Source organism: Saccostrea echinata, unplaced genomic scaffold (genome assembly GCF_033153115.1).
Source record: "Saccostrea echinata isolate AGI-Se365-2 ecotype Australia unplaced genomic scaffold, CSIRO_AGI_Sech_v1 ptg000005l, whole genome shotgun sequence".
NCBI classification, from domain to species: Eukaryota; Metazoa; Mollusca; class Bivalvia; order Ostreida; family Ostreidae; genus Saccostrea; species Saccostrea echinata.
The window spans coordinates 6,820,122-6,840,665 of NW_026889754.1; the positions used below are offsets into that span (position 1 = coordinate 6,820,122).

The 20,544-nt window shown below is 36.2% G+C and overlaps 1 long non-coding RNA gene across 6 annotated transcripts in view; it reads right to left on the minus strand.

The window, feature by feature from the left end:
* Window positions 1-244: 244 nt before the first annotated feature.
* LOC133179786 (uncharacterized) overlaps window positions 245-20,544 on the minus strand; it is a 28,006-nt gene continuing 7,706 nt past the window's right edge. The window contains exons 2-6 of one of the 6 annotated variants that reach the window (XR_009720163.1): window positions 8,264-8,371; window positions 2,896-3,758; window positions 2,258-2,619; window positions 1,232-1,380; window positions 245-610 (exon numbers count right to left, since the gene is read on the minus strand). This is a non-coding gene — a long non-coding RNA (uncharacterized LOC133179786). Of the gene's footprint in view, window positions 611-1,231; window positions 2,620-2,895; window positions 3,759-6,525; window positions 7,166-8,263; window positions 8,372-20,544 lie in introns of those variants that run through there. The other 5 variants (XR_009720165.1, XR_009720161.1, XR_009720160.1 and 2 more) reach the window with 5 other exon arrangements.

Sequence of the window (20,544 nt, forward strand, 5' to 3'; positions counted from 1 at the left end):
AAAGAATGTCGTGTCTGTAATCCCAATATACATCCCAATTTGGCTTTGTTGTTCTTGAGAAGATTTTTTCATGTATATTCCTTTGTAAAATATTGTTAACTCATATATATTCACTACCTGTGGATGCTTTCATATCAAATGGGTCAAACATCAAGAAACTCGATTTTCACCAATATCTTAAAACATTCCAGAATATAAGGACCATAACTTTCATAAAAAATACAAACTTGAAATTGATGTGCAAGTCATCTTTATTAAATTAGCATATTATCTATATACATGTATAAAATCCAGAAAACTAATTACATATAATAGTATGTTGGAAAAATAGAATGACTAACAAAAATGGTTATCATTATAAGCCTATTCCTTTTTACGACAGGGTCATTTCTATGTTTAATTAGCACCATAAAATATGGCAAAAGTGAATGGTGAACTTAAAACATCTGCCATTTAATTAAAATCAGAAATCTTTTCAAAAGTTTAACTCTTTCACTCAATGATATTCATTCATTTCACTTTGAAGAAAAGTGGGAAAGATAAAGTTGGTTCAAGGGAGTTGTTCAACATCAACAGCCGTTTCCTTTTTTACTTTTCTTGAAAAACAGTTCTGAAAATAAATTGGACAGATTATTCACAAATAAAGCCGACATTTATTTGTTCGTTTTTTTTTTTTGTTTTGTTTTTGTCTGATTTCAAGTATTGTATTTGTTATATTATGTTTTTTTTTTAACTTATAACATTGGTGAATATTGGCATAAATTAGCAATACAAATGCATGAGCTTGCAATTGGTCAATACCAGGGATGGCATGGGAATTACAATGCATTTTTTATTGACAGGTAACAATTTACATTCAATATAGAACAAACTGAAAAACAATATAAAATTCATTATGTACGTTATAAAAAGTTTTCATTTGCAATAACGAAGGTTCACTTTTGCCTTTTCTGGCCCTGTGAATATCTGACCCCCCCTTTCTAGATCCGCCAATGAGAATCACTTATAATGTAGATGTCTTATATGCAAATAGAGGTTACAGTATCATAAATATTTTTTGCGATTTTTAAAACTTTTTTCTCGTATCCAGGTAAAACATTTTATTTCGAGTATATTAATAAAAGAACTATTTATTATATAAATAAAAAAAACATGCCAAAGTTCAAAAAGGGTCATAACTATGGTTTCAAACCTCAAAATGTGCCCCATAATAAGGGAGTGAAAATTTTACCTGCACGGTACAACAGACTGTCCCAGCAGATGCATCAGATGGTTTCAGAAACTCCTATAGCTGCGGAAGGGCAGGAAATGCTCGTGCGGCGCATGTGCCACTATCTCCTTAGGCCGAAGGGACCGAAAGTTGAAAGCCCTCCAAAGTGCCTAAATACAAATGAATCAGAACAGTAAGTCAAATTTTGTATAAAACATTTATAATTGAGCAATAGTTCATAAAAATTCTAACAAATCAAGTCTTACTTACCTTTCATATAACTAAATATGGGAAAAAATGGACAATACTAGGGTAGGATACATATTACATACTATTACAAGTAAATAAATGTAAATTAATACATGCAAAGTAAAATGTAATACATGCAGTTGAAAGTCATATAGGTACATAAGAAAAGAAATCAGAAGCATTCATTTCAAAGAATTAAATTTATATGATGTTAAAATTTCTTATGTCTTGTCAGACAGTCTAAGGGAAGTAACTCTAATATGTGCTCTCATGTACTGAAAACTTCCATCTGTCTCAAGCAAATGAAAAATGGTATATTTAGGCTATGTAAATTTAATTCCTTGGTTCTCAGGCCAACTTTCTCCAAAACAGATGCGGGAGGGCGGCATTTTATTTTTCATTTAAATGGCAAAAAATTAGATGAGGGAGGTATTTTTTTAATTTTTAATTTCCGAATTTTCTTAAACATAAAGATAATTTTTTAAATTACAGATATACTTTCCATTTCTGGTCAAAATTACTGCTTTATCCATTGCTTAACAACGTAAATATCGTAGGTAATGTCCTTGAATGTATTTTCAAGCGAAGGAGCCAAAATCTCATTGTAAATTGCTACCGGAAGTGATATTTGAATACTAAACTACAAAACAAATGAGGTCGGAAATTATTTTCCCGGATTGGTCTCCGCAATATCAACTTTTTATTTTATCAAAAAAACAATAAAATCAGCAATGCGGTTACCTCAAAACAGATGCGGGCGGGCCTGAGAACCAAGATTTCAATTTTATTTGGCCTTACTAAGATTGGCTAATCAAAATTCCTATTTACTGCTACACCTTGAGAAAACAGCCGAGATCTGGAATGAGGTGATCTCTCTCCACCTGCAAGGGAATACGGGGTGCGATGGAACGCTTGAGTGAGATCTGGCATTTGATGAGAGGCGTGGTCTGGGAAGCCGGATGGGCCTTCAATGTACCAAGTGTCTATATGTATCAAGGCGGTACAATCTGTATGAGGAGGTAGAGACCAAATCCCCAGGTAGGAAAGCTGCCACTGTTAACTATGTGCTTCAAGTTGGCCTTAGTCAAACCCCTATAGGCAATGATGGAATGAGGAAAATCTTTCCTTCTACCAACACTCCCCCTCCTACGAGAAAGTCTCTACAAAAGACATCAAACAAAATTATGCCAATTATTGGAAACCTTAACGAGGCTGACATGAGTAACCGGCTGGTGGATGTCAACACTCTAAGGGGAAGTGGCTCCCCACATGCCATCCCTGTACAGTGCGATGGCATGTACAATAACCCCTTGTACTCGGGGGTGGGTGAGACACCCTTCCAGTCAGCGACACAGACTGTATACTCATTTGCCGAGAATGTCACAACAAGACATCAGATGATAAAAAAAAAATTTGTTCAAAGCATGGACACTTACTTGATGAGGGCACTTCAAACCATCAGTGTAGTCCTGGGGGGTGTGTGGGGCAAATCTACCCATGCACCATACCATTCAGGATGACTTCACTTGGACTCGGGAGGGGATGGCGGAACTCCTCTGCAAAGATGGACTCAAGGTAATCATTGACATGGACAGCTCTGTTGGTTGAGCTGCAGATTCCCTCTATAAGGACAATCTGCTGCAAAATATCCCAGTTCACTATATTGACACTCGACACTTGTCCAAGTCAATCAGAAAGTCAATTAAAAGAGATCAGAAACTTTCAGAGGTTATGCCAAAGAGAACCAATTAAAGCAGAAAAACACCAAACTTTTGCATAATTTTGCCCTAGATGCTGTTGACAGATGTACAGCTGAGATTAATCAAGCTCATGCAGTACATATGCTGGAGATGCAGATAAATTAAAAAACAAGCTCTCATATGCCAAACTTGCAATTGTGAAATGTTACATGGGAGACCATGCATCATGCAGAAAACATTCTCTGGTGTGCAAAGGGAAAGTAATAAATAACTGGGTTAGCAAGATTTCTTATTTAGGTCAAGGTTTTACAATACCGTCTTCCACGGAAAATGAGGCAAGGCTCCATGCCTGCATCTCTAAGAGGTTGTCTCCAGCTGTACTGGACAGGACGATCAAAAACACCAACTCGCAAAAGGTTGAAAGCTTCAACAGAACTCTGCGACGATCCCTGCCTTGAAATGTTACTTTCACAAGAAACTTTGCTGGTCGGACCCACAGTGCAGCTCACTCATCAAATCATGGTCTGGGCAGCCCACTCCAAAGTCTCTGTGCAGGGGTTGGTGTCCCCATCCCCACTGGTGGCCAAGTGGACCAGACCCTGAATATAATAAAAAAATGAGCATGAATAAAATAAATCGTATCAGAAAACTCAATCGTATAAAACAAAAAGGGTAATTAAACGTAAGATATTATATAAACTTTAAGAAGAACATCAGGAAGAAGTAAAATACAAGAAAAACATGATGTTAGCTGAATGCCCGAGGCAATAAGAGAAATCCCCCTGAACACAATTATTCGAAAACAGGAAATAAACAAGTTGATATTCAAAAAATATATTTTAAATTACTATAAAAAATGCATTTAAGGTGGTGAGCCCCACAACAAAACCCCTGGTCCTTGCAGTGGATCCTCTCCTGGTTAGTTGCATGCGGCTCCAGAGTAAGGTGCATCGGGTCGATGCATAACTTCTCATGGCAGAGATAACTGACCTCCAGGCCTGCAAGTGCAAACTGCGACCTAGTCTGTCTCTTCTCTTCCATAAGAGCTACCTGATGCATCCTCTCGACTGTACTGCCCTCCTCCGGCCAATTTACCCTCATCTTCCAATACCCATTTCTAGCCCTCCCCCTTGTCCAAAGCCAGCAACCCCCAACCTTTTCACTTAATGAGGCTAATTTCTCCTTCAGGGTCTCAAATATATCTGGCATTATTCTTAGCTTACTCGATAGGGAAAAGAGTACCAATTAATTTCCTACAGAACTCAATACAAATCTTAGGCCCTCTGAGTACTTACCTATTGTAATTTCAGACATATCCTTGGTATCATTGGAAAAATTTTTCTTTGCACTTACAAAATATACTGAAAACAAGAGGCCCAGGGGCCACAGCGCTCACCTGAGCACATCAGCTAGGAAAAAACACATATCAGATCAGAACTGAAAGTTAATTTAAATTGGGGGGGGGGTGAATTTTAACCCCCAAGGGGATCATAATTTGAACGAACTAGAATCTACATTACCCGAGGATGATTCCATACAAATATTACTAATCCTGGCTTTGAAGTACTTGAAAAGAAGATTTAAAAGGGTTTCCCTATATATTTCTATGTAAAACTTTCGTCAGCTATTTTTGCCACACCCTTACCCCGGGGTCATGACTTGAACAAACTTGAATCTACACTACCTGAGGATAATTTCACATGAGTTTCATCTTTCCTGTTTTAATGGTTCTTGAAAAGATTTTTCCTATATATTCCTATGTAAAACTTTGATCGGCCATTTTGGCTCCGCCCTACCCCCGCGGGTCATGACTTGAACAAACTTGAATCTACACTACCTGAGGATGATTCAACATGAGTTTCATCTTTCCTGGCCCAGTGCTTCTTGAGAAGAAGATTTCTAAAGATTTTTCCTATATATTCCTATGTAAAACTTTGAACAGCCATTTTGGCCCCGCCCTACCCCCGGGGGCCATGACTTGAACAAACTTGAATCTACACTACCTGAGGATGATTCCACATGAGTTTCATTTTTCCTGGCCCAGTGGTTCTTGAGAAGAAGATTTTTAAAAGATTTTTCCTATATATTCCTATGTAAAACTTTGATCGGCCATTTTAGCCCCGCCCCACCCCCGGGGGTCATGACTTGAACAAACTTGAATCTACTCTACCTGAGGATGATTCCACACGAGTTTCATCTTTCCTGTTTCAATGGTTCTTGAGAAGATTTTTAAAAGATTTTTCCTATATATTCCTATGTAAAACTTTGATCGTCCATTTTGGCTCCACCCTACCCCCGGGGGTCATGACTTGAACAAACTTGAATCTACTCTACTGAGGATGATTCCACATGAGTTTCATCTTTCCTGTTTCAATGGTTCTTGAGAAGATTTGTAAAAGATTTTTCCTATATATTCCTATACAAACTTTGAACGGCCATTTTGGCCCCGCCCTACCCCCCGGGGCCATGACTTGAACAAACTTGAATCTACTCTACCTGAGGATGATTCCACATGAGTTTCATTCTTCCTGGCCCAGTGGTTCTTGAGAAGAAGATTTTTAAAAGATTTTTCCTATATATTCCTATGTAAAACTTTGATCGGCCATTTTAGCCCCGCCCTACCCCCGGGGGTCATGACTTGAACAAACTTGAATCTACTCTACCCGAGGATGATTCCACACGAGTTTCATCTTTCCTGGCCCAGTGGTTCTTGAAAAGAAGATTTTGTTAAAATGCCATTAATTTTTTTAAAAATCATGATTATCTCCCCTTAGAAAAGGGCGTGGCCCTTCATTTGAACAAACTTGAATCCCCTTCACCCAAAAATACTTTGTGCCAAGTTTGGTTGAAATCGGCCCAGTGGTTCTTGAGAAGAAGATGAAAATGTGAAAAGTTTACGACAACGACAACGACGACGACAAAGACAACAACAGACGACGGACAAATTTTGATCAGAAAAGCTCACTTGAGCCTTCGGCTCAGGTGAGCTAAAAATATAGGGTCCCATGGCGTTTATAGGTCAAAATGGCCCTTTTCTGCAACTTTGAGAGATCGGCAGTAAATAACATGTTATGTCAAAAATCAATCCCCACTCCTAAAACTTCCCCTGGCTTTTCTATACTTTCTATAATATTTCCCCATTCCATCATTCATTTCAAACATTAATATTTTTACTTTAAAATTAAGATAATTACTTACCTGAATTTAGCCAATCAGATAATGCCTACCCATTCAGTACTCGACTCTACATGCGCCACAAATAAAGCCATGTGCACATCCAAGGTTTGGTACTCTCACTCCTATACTCACATTGTTACCTACCTTGGAATTAGTCAATTTAGTAATTTTTAAAGACTTTAAGCTTACCCGAGTACATGTATGAAATTTGAGTCCTGCAACCTCAGCGTCTTGGGTACTGTGACCTTCTGAACTGATGACACCCTACTGCGGCCAACTGTGTTAGACTAAGATAATTACTTACCTGAATTCAGCCAATCAGATGATGCCTACCCATTCAGTACTCAACTCTACATGTGCACATCAGAGGATTTGGTACTCTTATTGAAAGAAAGCAAAGAACCAAAGATCCATAGCTACCTTACAGACGATTCGGCCTACTCAAGTATTAAAAGAAAATCACTTGTTTCTACTTATAGATTATACACAAAGCTTTTCAATTCAAAATCAAACTCCATGTATGTAATCATTTGTGAACCAGTGTTATATTTTCAAAGTTGCAAGTTTGTTGCATGACAGTAATTTTACTTGCTCTAAACAAGATTGTTTGAAATTTTAAAAATAATACAGGCTAACAGCTATGACTTTGGGTTATTAAAATAGTTTAAGACTGTTTTCCCCAAGATACTTTCAATATGCAATGTTGTATTATATATCTCTTTTAAAAATTATTTATACATGTATTTATAAAATGAAAGAAAACATAGGAAAATGCACACAGAGAAAAAAAAATCATAATTAAGTAACACGCACTGTGAGACTCGAACTCAAGATTGTTATGTCATCAATCCAGCATTTTTTTTTTTTATCTTTTATGCAATGTTGTATTATACATATCTTAAAAATTATTTAAACATGTATTTATTAAATAAAAGAAAACAAAGGAAAATGAACACAGAGAAAAAAAAATGAAATCGTAATTAAGTAACGTGCACTGTGAGACTCGAACTCACGATCGTTATGTCTTCAGTCCAGCAATCATACCACCACGCCAGGAAGTCTTGATAACCAAATGGATAAAATTGAGACAGATGTGTTTTTCTGGTTAAGGGTGGTCTTTTCCTACAGTTTGTCATTGTTTAGGGGGGTACCTCAGTATTTACTACATTCTCCATATAAACTGAACAATTTTTATAACTATTATATTAGGGAACTATTAATAATTGAGTATTATTTTTGTGTGAGTTGCTTTAAAGCATGTATAAACTAACATTGTATGACAAAATTTTGGTTAAGGAAAGTATTTAAAAAATCACTACTAGAGTAGGCGAAAGTGACTATCAAATGAGCTATGGCTCTTTGATCTTAAATGGGCGACCAAAAAAAAAGTTATTGGGAAAAGCCAGAAAATTTGTGGAAGGAAGAATGACAGACAGACAGACAGAGTGATTACTATAGGGCACCCACAAATCCTTGCGGTGTCTTAATTAAAATTGAAAATTCTGTAAATTTTATTAAAAACTACTCCTTTAGTTGCAATCTTATTGCAATATGTATATTGCCAGAAAAAAGTGACTTAATCAAGGATTATTATTCTAATTGCTGTTTTAATGTTTGAAGAACAAACTGCTACTTTTCTCTTAGTTTGTTATAAGTATAAACCAGTAAAGCTACAGTCTCAACAGACACTTATGTCTCAACAGACACTTTGTAAGTAGGGCAACCTGTTCAATTTTTTGTGTAGTAAATCATCAAAAAGTGGTGTAATGAGCCTCCTTTCACATGTATGTTTGATGAAATATTTAATAAAATTTTCCTTTTCAGTTAAATATCTTTATCATGTTTATATCTTGCAAATAAACCCTCTCGAAATACTACACTGTACTACATGTTAGACATTCATCAAAACTTTATGTTGATATATTACCTTCAATTTGTAGATGTTTTCTATCTTCAAAACATGTAGACTTTACTGCATGGAAGTCTGATCATTGAAAATGGATGTGGAATCTAATCTTGATCTCAACGAAGATTTCTAAACACAAAAAAAAAACACAATCATTACCAACATATGATACATGTTATCACATAATTTCAACACTATACTCTTCTTTAACAAAAAATTTGCTTTGTATTTATTACTGATAAATTATTTATACTAATTTATATTACCGGTAATTAAATCATTCCAATAATGTCACGTTCTTTCAACCAATGAAAAGGTACCAAATAATTTTTTCATTGATTATAAAAAAGAGCTTAACTTATTATGAGGACCAGTGACTTTGAAATTAAGATTACTAGTATATGTGATAATAAACTAAATCCATTTTTCATCCAGGAAGATGACAGATAATTCCCGTTCAAAATAATGTCAACTCAAAATTAGTCTGAATCTTTATTTTTTTGAGTTCTCACATGAATTTCTATAGCTTCATGATAACTGAAAAACAACGATTTTTTGTGCACACAGGCTTCCAGAGAACCAGTAACATATACATGATCTAAAGTTGTTCCACCCTCTGTTGTGTAAAACTGCACCAACTGCATAAATCCCATAGATTCTAAGAATGTTTGTATGGGTCCTTGGGCTTTGGCATCTTCATTCATGTCACCAATAATGAACAAGTTGCTAAAACGCTTCTTGTAAAAATCCACCACTTTTTGCAATGTGTCAAGAAAATTGTTTACAGGTAGTACACTCGGTCGGTAGAGTACAATGATTGCAATATCCTCCTCATGGATTTCTACAGTTAATCCCTCTATATTCTTGTATTCCAAAGCATTGATCAAGATTGTCTCATTGGTTTTCTTCTTGTACACTCCAACCCCACCACCTTTAGCTGTTTTTAGTCTTGTCATCACATCTTCACTATCATCGTAACACTGGCTACGTGGAATATGGTGAAAGTCAAACCCTGAAATTTCAATATCTCGGATGTTCTCATTTTCTCTCAGCCATGTTTCTGTTAAACATACAAAATCAGCTTTCATCAACCTGCTGTCACAATTCATCTCCTGAAAGTGTCCTCTCAAACTCTGCACATTAAACAATAGAATTGTTTTGTAATTTTCAAACTTTGCTACATTGCATGTCAATTCTTCATCTAAATTGTATCTTACCATTCTATTAAGTGCTAACTTCACATCTAAATCAGCATAAATTTTTTTCTGCAGGACACTTTCATCATTCATCTCAATGAACAGACCATCTTTTGAAGTAACACGGCTGACTGCTACATATGCTTGACCAGGAGAGAAAGTCCGATCTAAGTTCACAACAACACTCTTGGCGGTCATGCCTTGAACTTTATGTGCTGTGCATGCCCATGACAGTTTCAGTGGAAATTGATGTCTGACAATACTCTTTATATTTTTCTCATTCATCTCTTCCTCCACTCTTTTAATTGGGACAATATTCCCTTTGGGTGTTTTCTTCCCTTGTATTTTACCAATACTTGAACTATCAAAAATGACTTCAACTACTTCTACTGCTGGTGCAGGCTGTTTTCTTTTAAACACAAAATTTGAAATATATCCCATTGCACCATTCACTAGTCCATCTTCAACACATACATTTCGTGTCAGCATTACTCTTGCATTCACAGCCAAAAGTAAGGTAGCAGAGAGGCCATCAACTCGGGTACTAACCAAAGGTTTGTCACGTAAAGTTAATTTCCCCGTTGTCTTATCTTTCTGATAATCATCTGCATGCACTTCAATTAATTCCTCACAATTCCCATGCAGCATTTTAAGATTGAATTCATTGGCCTCTTGGTTAGTAGAATAAACATGAAGAACATCATCTGGTCCTTCTCTGATGCATTCCCGCAGTGTTTCCAATGCTTCATCTGATAAAGGTTCTTCACATGTTCGAACACGCAATGAATTCAGAACAGTTGCAAATGCTTTATCTTCACGTTGTCGCATAATTTCATCTAATTCTACAATTTTAAAAAAATCTAGCCAGAAGTCAACTGGATATGAACCATTTTCTTTGTACAATCTTTCATCTTTTCGTTGTTTAACAGGTGGAAGTTGATAAAAATCTCCAACTGCTATCACAGATACACCACCAAATGGATCTTTACATTTTTTGATTTGGACAAGTCGTTCATGAATGTAATACAACAATCTTTTGTACACCATGGAAACCTCATCAATGACCAAAATCTGCAAATGTTCTAATCTCGTTCTTATCCCACTCAAACTTTGTTCCTTCAAGGGTTGATATGGAATTGGTAAAGCTTTTGTTAAAGAAAACACATGATGAATGGTATTTCCTCCAATATTGAATGCTGCTGTTCCTGTAAAAGCTGTGAGAATCACCGATACTGCATTTGGAGAAGGCAATGATTTTTCAAAGAGACGAGAAGCTTCATAGTGTATTGTCTTAATCAGATGGCTTTTCCCTGTCCCTGCTCCTCCAGTTATAAAAATGTGCATAGGTTTTACATTCTCTCCAGTCATTTTCTTGACACACCATTCATGAACAGCATAAAAGATGAGCTTCTGTTTGTCATTCAAACTGCACAGTAAAGGAAGCATCTCTTTTCTGGTGCTTTGAGTCTCTCTTAAATGATATATAGCATCATCAGAGCCACTACACTCAATTTCATTTGTGACCTCTGATTCTGTATTCTCCTGATCATTTCTTAATTTTTCATTCAAACATTCTCTTCGATTTAATTCTGTTTCTGGACATAAACTTGCCCATGCGTCCTCTGGTTCACCAAGCATTTCTAATGCATCCTGGGCATTTTCAATATCATCCTCACTTTTTGAGAAGTAAACATGATTACTGTCCACTATGCTTTTAACTTTTTCCAAGTTTGTGTTTGGTTTCACCCTCACATGTCCACTCTCATAAAATGTCTGGTACAAATCAAATCCAGCTGGTCTCAACTGATTCAGATTCCAGTATGGAAGGAAAAGTTGTAGCAGACACTGATAATATTTCTCAGGTGCGTTATCTCGATGGAATCTTGGATATCGTATTACAGCAGGTTTGCCTCTACTTCTCTTTTGAATGTAACCCTTTCCATTTCTCAATTCATACACACCATCTTTTTTGCCCGTAGGGATCTGAGATTTACTAAGCACTCTGTACTCTGAGCAAAATTCAGCAAGACACATTTTATGGAAAATATTTAACTCTGGGCGGTTTTCATACCTTTCCACAATATTTGTCATCCACATACTATCTTCTTCCTCATCATTGTCATCTGCATTTAAATCATTTTCATCAACCTCAATTTCCCGATTTTTTTTTATTTGTGCAAGAGGCTTACTCAGACGAGTTGGATTTTCCCCCACAGGAATGAAAATGACTTTTCTTGAACTTTCTTTCATCTTCAGATTGCACACCCTGTATACTGCTTCCTGTGCACTGACCTCTCTGTGATTGAGATAAGCTGATCCTACTCTCTTGATGGTATCATGTGCACTCAAATTTCCCTCTGCTGCTTCAAGTTGAGTTTGTTTTAATAGCATTCCCATCTCCCTTTCAGACTTTGAAATGTATGATATAATGTAGACAATGCAGCTGAAAGGGTCTAATACATACTGTATATCCATATTTGCATCCCAGCTTTTGAGCAGGCATGGGTTGTACTGATTTGTCCACATTTCTGTTGGATTTCGTTTCAAAACAGTCAATGTTTTAGAGGCCAATACTCTGTGTGCTTTTTCATACAAATCCTGTGATAAGTTTATATTGCTGAATATTTCCTCTGTTGTTTTAAATGCCTTTGCATCATCCATTACTTCATTCCACACCTTCAACAAAATCTCCTTTGCCTGCACACTACCTAACTCACTACTTGACTCATCCACATTTTGTTCTAATTGTCTTGAAATGAATGTGCACTCTGAAGGCGGTCTTGGAAAGTTGAATCTACATTCTGTTCCTTTCTTCCTGCATGATTTTGAGTGTCCTTTGCTGTGTTGTTGTACATCCAATACAATTTGTCTAAGTTCTTGGTCAGTGTCATTTGATGGCAGAGCACATGTGATATGCCTATCAATGAAGTGACAAATAGTCTCCTCACTGTCCTCATCTAATTTTGGAGCATTCTCAACCCAGTACAAGCAGTGCATATGAGGAGAACCCCTTTGCTGAAACTCAACTCTTACAAAGTAATCTACAATGGTTCCTATTGGTTTTGCTGGTGACATTATTACATTTTTCTGGAATATATGGAACCTGTGTTCAAACATTCTAGCAACAGTTACAGGATTGCTTCTTAGAATTTCACTTTTCTCAGACCAATCTAGATCAGAAGGATTTCTGCTGTCATTCATATGTAGCATAATTGAACCCAGTATTTCATTCCACCTATATTCTGCTGCAGAAAAAGAACAAAACCATGTGGGGATTCCAAGTTGTCGAAGCATAGCAAAAAGATCTTTTTGTGTACTTGACCAATATGCAGGTGTTCCTCTAATTGGTTGCATAAATCGCATAGCCTCATCACTCCTAAGCAGCTTGGCAAGTACAACAGGATTCTGTAACATTTCTGTTGTGACTTGTATCCCTCCATCAAGTTTCGATACAGATTTGCGAATTGAAATTTGTGTTTTCTCAATAACCTGGTTCAATTCAGATAGGTACTGACAAAAGAAAATGTAATTGGTATCCTTTGCAAATCTGTTATCTGCATTCATCAGCCTGTTGTTAAAATATCGAGAAAGAGTAATCCTTACATCTCGACTTTCATTCCATGAATATTTTCCAGTTGGAAATAAATGAGGAAAAGTTTTTGCTTCATTGCCCTCCTCTTGCAACATTCTTACAGGATTCTGTCCTTCACCCGGAGCAAGATTATAAACATCATCAAAGTAGTGATCAAGAACTTCCTGCGCAATATCTACAGGTTGTAAACACGTATCTGTAGCAACTTCTTGCATGGCACTGTTCTGTTCTTCACTTATTTCTTCACTGTCAAATGCTTCTGGCTGACTGAATAAGGTACTTTGGTCATTATCATTTTCCCATGTTGAGTTGATTTCGACATCATGATACCACTGATTGTTTTCTTTCAGGTAGTTAAGGGCTATCTTAATGTGATTTGGGTTCACAAACTGATATTCATAATATCCCTTGTATGACAACTTTCGTTTGAGTTTCACTCGTAACAAGAGATTTTCATTTTCATTCAGAGGTAAACTGCTTGTTTTCTTTACATTTGATGGCACACATACAACAGGCCCATGTACATTTTGTTGACCGCCTTTTGGAAGCATGGTTACTTTCATGAAAGGTATATGCAGAGCAATTAGATGCTGCTCTAAAGTATTCAGGTCATTGAGCTCTGGTGGAATATCTTCTAAACACATGTTGTTAAATGCTGCTTCAGCTGGAACATTTCCACTCAGAATTTTTCTATGGCATGTAAAACAAATCCATGTTCTTGATTTGGGACAATTAGGAGAACATCCAGATGCACAAGTATGAACAAACTTCTTATCAATGCATAAATTTGCAACATGAACTGCCTTCATACTTTTCTCATACATTTTAAGTGTACATCCTTGCACCTGGTTTTCAAACAAAAGGCGATGGCAGCAGCAACATACATATTCTGGTCCATGTATCACACATGCTTTAAATGATTTCACTACTTCATCAATATTTTCAAGCATTTCATGCAGTGCTTGTCTTTGTTTTTGTACCAATTCCTTTTTCTGTTCCTTTATTTCTGCACTGGAATGATATCTAACTTTACTGGCTGTTTTAACCTTCTCTTGATGCTGTTTGTTTGTTTTATACTTTTGTCTGCCTCTTTTTTTGACATCCTCTTTGTGTGTCTGGTTTGTTTTATATTTCTGTCTACTTCTTTGTTTGACTTCTTCTTTGTGGGCCTGGTTTGTTTTATACTTCTGTCTACTTCTTTGTTTCACATCCTCTTTGTGAAGCATGTTTGTTTCATACTTTTGTTTACTTCTCTCTTTGACTTTTTCTTTGTGTAGCTTGTTTGTTTTGTACCTATTAACACCAAGCTGTTTTAAATTTTCACGATACTCTTGATCATTTCTGTATCTGTTCCTAGCATCTGCAATGCATTTTATTTTGAATTTTGGTTCAGTTCTGTACTTTGCATTTTTCTTACTCAATTTCTTCTCTTTAGCACTTAAACCTGATTTTTGAAGTTTGCCTCTTTCACTTTGTTGTTGTCGTTTCTGTTTTCTCTCTGCACCAATTTTCCTTCCTTTTTCTTTCAAACATAACAGATTTTGTAATGAAGTCAGTGTACTATTTTCTCCACATGTAATAGATGTAACAACATTATAATGATTCTGATTTATATGATCTAGATAAATGCCACCAAATGAAGTCACATTTTCTTCTGAATTTACCATTTGTCCGGAATAAGTAACCCATCTGTTCTGTGAGTATGTATGAATTTCACTTTTCAGTAAATGGGATAGTGCTAGAATCTCTACTTCAGTTGCCCATTTTCCGTCCCTAAGCATGCCTGACAAGGAAATGTGGTTTTCTACAGATTTTTCACCTGGCCTTAAGAACGGTGAGAAAAGTAAACCATTTTCCAAGAGGTGATTGCATATTGCTAAACGTATTGTCTGATGGTAGTCTTGTATTCCCGTCAAACAGAATGAGATTGCTCGAAAGAAACAATTTCCATCTGGCTCAACTGGTACACTGTTCATTGGTACTGTAATTTCCTGTCCATACTGATGTTGATTTTCACACTGATTCACAGAAAATGGTATTCCTAAGATTTCACAGTGTGTTTTCTTTTGATCACTTGAAAGTGGTAAAAATCTTATCTGATGGTTCTCACTCCCAACAAATTCTATCTCATTATCATTTTGTAATCTTGAACTACTACATTGAAAGTCGGCAAAATCATTTAATTCTTTTTCTACATCACTGAACTGTGATTCTTTATCAGTGCCTTCTTCATTTCCAAATGAAAGCTGTCTAGCAGAGCATTGCACTCCAGTTATTTCACACTCAATTGCTTCAGTATAACCCATTGACCTAGCTAAAGACACAATATGATTGCATAAATCTTGAACAGTTTTGTACAAAACTCGTGTACTTCTACCGTTTACACTCTGAAATCCTGCAGAAGACCTGGAGTGGGAATCAAATGTGAAAAAATTATGGTGAGATTTCCCAATCAAAAATGTATTTCCACCAAAACATACAAAACACCCGTCACTGTCATCAAGGGCTATTTGAAGTGCCTCTAACAATTCATGAGCATTGAATACAGCATAATCCATTACAACATTTGCTAAGTTTATCAAACTTGGTAAAGACTCGTTTGCTTTAAACTCATACAGCCTACCAAAGCATTCGAAAAACTGAGGTAACTCACTTACTAAAAGGTATCTGCTTGCAATTGTAGAACTACACTGTAGATATGAATACAACTCATCTCCTGTTGCCAATATTTTGTTCATATCTGCTGATTGCCATTGTTCACAATTCTTCAGTTGATGATATGCCAGTGCTGTTAAAGAGTTAGCTACACACTGAGTTCCTGCATTTTCACCAAACATTGGATCTCCCTGATGAAATGAACCTTGAACAGACAAATTCTGATTTCTTGAACATTTACCTTCACTTGCTCTAACATCTTTTCTATATTCCTGGACAGATTTTTTAGATTCTCCGTCACATATTTCTGATTTCTTTTCAAATTTCTCTGATATCTTTTCAAATTTCTCTGATTCCTCTATTATTTTCTTAGTTTCCTCTATATTTCCTTTGTTTTCCTCTATATTTCCTTTGTTTTCCTCTACATTTCCTTTATTTTCCTCTATATTTCCTTTGTTTTCCTCTATATTTCCTTTGTTTTCCTCTCTGTGCCTTACATCTTTTTTTAAAGCCCTGCTGACCTCTTCCCCCTTGGGAGGTATCAGCTGCGCCTGACCTGCTGAACCAGACATCATCCAAATGTCCGATTCAGGTACTCTCGGTGGAGTACAAACCCACGCTGGGGAGTCAGGGGATGCTACCTTGTCCTTTGGGACAATCAGACGACTTCCCCGAGGAGGTGACAACCTCGGGGCTGAGTGCATTTTCTCACTAGGAGAGGCCTGCACCCTGGCCAAGGGTTTTAGCGAAGTAGGTGGCAACCCTATAGAGCCACATTCTGACCTAGGAGCAGCTGCATCCACTGTCAGTGTTTCTTCTAATGGAGGATCAGGGCAGGACTGAAGTCTCTTTTGCCTCTTCCTCATAGCATCCCTCTTGCGCTCTTTATTGCCAGTGAGTGACTTTCTCTTAGGCATCTATCAAAAAATTAACTCATTAACTAACAAGAGATGTTTGTAAAACATTTATGCCCCGTCCCCCCAAATTGGAATTCTTCCAAGTCCAAGGGGCATAAATCTGTCAACAAGAGGCCCACGGGCCTTATAGGTCACCTGAGTATTGTTTTCTATATAAAATTTTGATTGCCAATTTTCACCGCGCCCTACTCTCGGAGGTCAAAATTTTAACAAATTTGAATCTACACAACCTGAGAATGATTCCATATAAATACTAGATGTTGTCATGAGACAGTAATACTGAGACAGTAATACCCGCACTAAAGTGTTTGCCTCTAAATACACACTCGTACATATTGGGCGGCTTTCCAAGGAAAAGTCAAAATAATTCTAAAATTTACACAAACATATATATATTCGTTAAATTGACTATGAAAATTCTCAGACCCTGTGACATATGACTCAGAACCTCTTATAATATGTATTTTACATGCTTAATTCATTACCACTTTGAATTTAATTAATGACATAAATTAGATTTTGATAAATGTTTTGCTCATAATAGGACCTTTTAAAATTTACAAATCCCCCCCCCCCCTCAACACCACAAACACACAGCACATACCTTTTTTAGAATAGGCTTAGATATGAAAAAGTTTTGTTAAAACATCATTTGTTATGAATTAATTTAAAATTTGTTCTTGTACTTTACATGTTCACATGGTTAACATGTGAACTCCTTTTGGAAAAATTCTACATTACATTGGGTTGCATCATCCATTATCATATTTTTAGATTAAACACCATTCGGCCTACCTCTGTCGATTCCCACTTCATCTAATAAGGTGACTGAATGGATGAAGGTTTGCCGAATGGGATAGCATAAGCACATGCTGCAGTCTGGTGTGTATTGGATTAATTCATTTTGTGTTATAATCGGATTATATTTCATGGAGTTGACGAGACCAGTATGACAGTCAGTAAGTACAAGTTTAAGTATAGTGGGGGTAAAATAAATTCAAATGATTATAGGTTAAAGTTCAAAAAGGGTCAAAGATCATCGCTGCTACACTAGACAAATTTCATATAGTGAAGTTATCTGCCGTTGTCGATGTGACATTCAGTTACTGCCAATACTGATGCAGATCCAGAATTTTTTTTCAGTACTGGGGAGGGGGGTTCACATCTCAGTAAAAAAAATCCAGCCCACAATTTCCTGACAAACAGGAGAAAAAAAATGAAAACAAATGAAACTAGGGCTTTACAGATGTTCCCCAAACGCTCCCCAACTCCCTTTTGGTGCTATATTCCCTTTAAGCTCTATTAAATATGACATTATGTCTATCTTTATTTTAAATCCCATCCTATTTGGTTGGAAAATAAGGGCATATAACCATTCAAAGTTTAAGCCAATCAGATTTCAGCGAACATGCATGCACGTGATTTCATGAAAATATTATATATCATATTGTAGGATATCTTAATGCATGACTATGTTTAAATTTTAAAACATTTCGTCAAAAAACAAAAAAGATATTGAGATTTTTGTTTCAGCCAATCAGAGCAAACTGCACGTGCACGCACGTGCATAATGACTATATCTTCTTGTAGGAGCTTCTTATATCTATCTATGTTCTAAATCCCATCCTGTTATGTTGAAATGTAAGGGAGTTATAGCCATTTTAAATTTCAGCCAATCAGATTTCAGCGCACGTGCATGCACGTGATTTCATGAAAATATCATATATCATATTGAAGGATATCTTAATGCATGACTATGTTTTAAATTTCAAAACATTTCGTCAAAAAACAAAAAAGATATAGAGATTATTCTTTCAGCCAATCAGAGCAAAGCACACGTCCACGCAGGTGCATGATGACCAAACCTTCTTGTAGGAGTCAACTATGTCTCTCTATGTTCTAAATTCTATCATGTTTGGTTAAAAAACAAGGGAGTTATAGCCCTTTAAAGTTTAAGCCAATCAGATTGCAGCGCATATGCACGTGCATGTTTTCATGACAATTGTTATATATCATATTGTAGGAGATTCTAAAGTATGCCTATATTTCAAATTTCATAGCATTTCTTAAAAAAAAAAAACAGAAAAGATATTGAGTTTTTTGTATCAGCCAATCAGAGCGAAGCGCACATGCAAGTTCGTGCTTATTTGAGTGTGTCATTTTATCTACGCTATTCATATATCCTTATATAATGAGTTTCACATTATTTCATCAAAAAATATAAAAGTTATAGCTATTTTAAGGATATAAGAAATTTTGCGTGTTGCACGCGCCTGCACGTGCATGCGTATGCGCGCAAAAATGACCTTCCCTGCGACCACCTACACTACACACCTATTAACCCTAAAAAGGTTTTCGCTTTTCGCTCAGTTGGATGAACAGTTTCTGAGAACATTTGCGGACAAAAAAGTCCGGAGAAGAAATAAGAAAAAAAAAATAAGAAGAAACACAGTAAAAACAATATGTTCCCAAACTCTGTTTCGGGAACATAATAAAAACAATGATAGTGGGGTCAAATCCGTCAATGTTTTTTAAGTTTTAGGGAGGAGGTCCAAATTTTATACTTTATTTGCTTCAGTAAAGTTTATTGTTTATTTTCTTCCAGTGACCTTCAATTTCCCAAAATGACCTTGGGTCAAGGTCATGACACACCCTTGGGTCATGGGCAATCTTTGTTTGAAATGAGAACCTACCAAGTTTATCCATAAGAAAGATATGGACCGGACACAAATTATGAAAATTTTCTTCCAGTGACCTTGAACTTTCCCAAATGACCTTGGGTCAAGGTCATGACACATCCTTGGGTCATGGACAATCTTTGTGTGAAATGAGAACATACCAAGTTTATCCATAAGAAAGATATGGACCGGACACGAATTATGATATTTTTCTTCCATTGACCTTGAAATTTCCCAAAATGACCTTGGGTCAAGGTCATGACATACCCTTGGGTCATGGGCAATCTTTGTGTGAAATAGAAACCATACCAAGTTTATCCATAAAAAAGATATTGACCAGACAGGAATTATGAAAATTTTCTTCCAGTGACCTTGAACTTTCCCAAATGACCTTGGTTCAAGGTCATGACACATCCTTGGGTCATGGACAATGTTTGTGTGAATTGAGAACCTACCAAGTAAGGGCAAAACGATTACACGTGTAAACGGAGACGTTTCGATTATATGCTCTAAACGTTTACAGTTTCAGTAAACGTTTACACGAAGGTCATTATCAATGTCTTCAGAAAAAATGTTGACCACAAACAAATTGTTTTATTTCAAAATTTACAAAAGAAACACTGACTTTGACAATTTGATAAGCAACAATCTAAACTGGAAACATATAGAATGAGAATATCTAAAACCCGATATGGGCTAACATAATTCATATTTCCGAGTTGCTAATAGGAGCGATGTTTTACGACACTTAAAATATAAAACTTGATAATTATATTTTGAATATATTTTTTGAAAGTCTTTGAAAAGTTTAAATATAGTCAGCAGGTCTTGTTTTACTTCTTTCATGATTAAAAGATCCATCTTTACTACGTCCGGTAGCCAAACAAACCAAGCAAATGGGTGACGAGGTCGTAAGTGAATGAATTTAATGCGCCTCAAATTCTTACGGTTAAATCACAATAACAAACAATAAATTTGTAAAAATAACTCAAACTTATATTAAAGTGAAAGAATTGATTATCAAATTCGACTTTCATGAGTAAGTAGCCATTAAAATCCAACATAGAATATCTCTCGTTTAAACGGAATCGTTTCAATTACTGCTATCCGTTTAAACGTTTACAAAATTTAGTAAACGTTTCACCCTTACTACCAAGTTTATCCATAAAAGATATGTATCAAATTGATTTATGAAAATTTTCTTCCAGTGACCTTGAACTTTCTCAAATGACATTGGGTCTAGGTCATGACACACCCTTGGGTC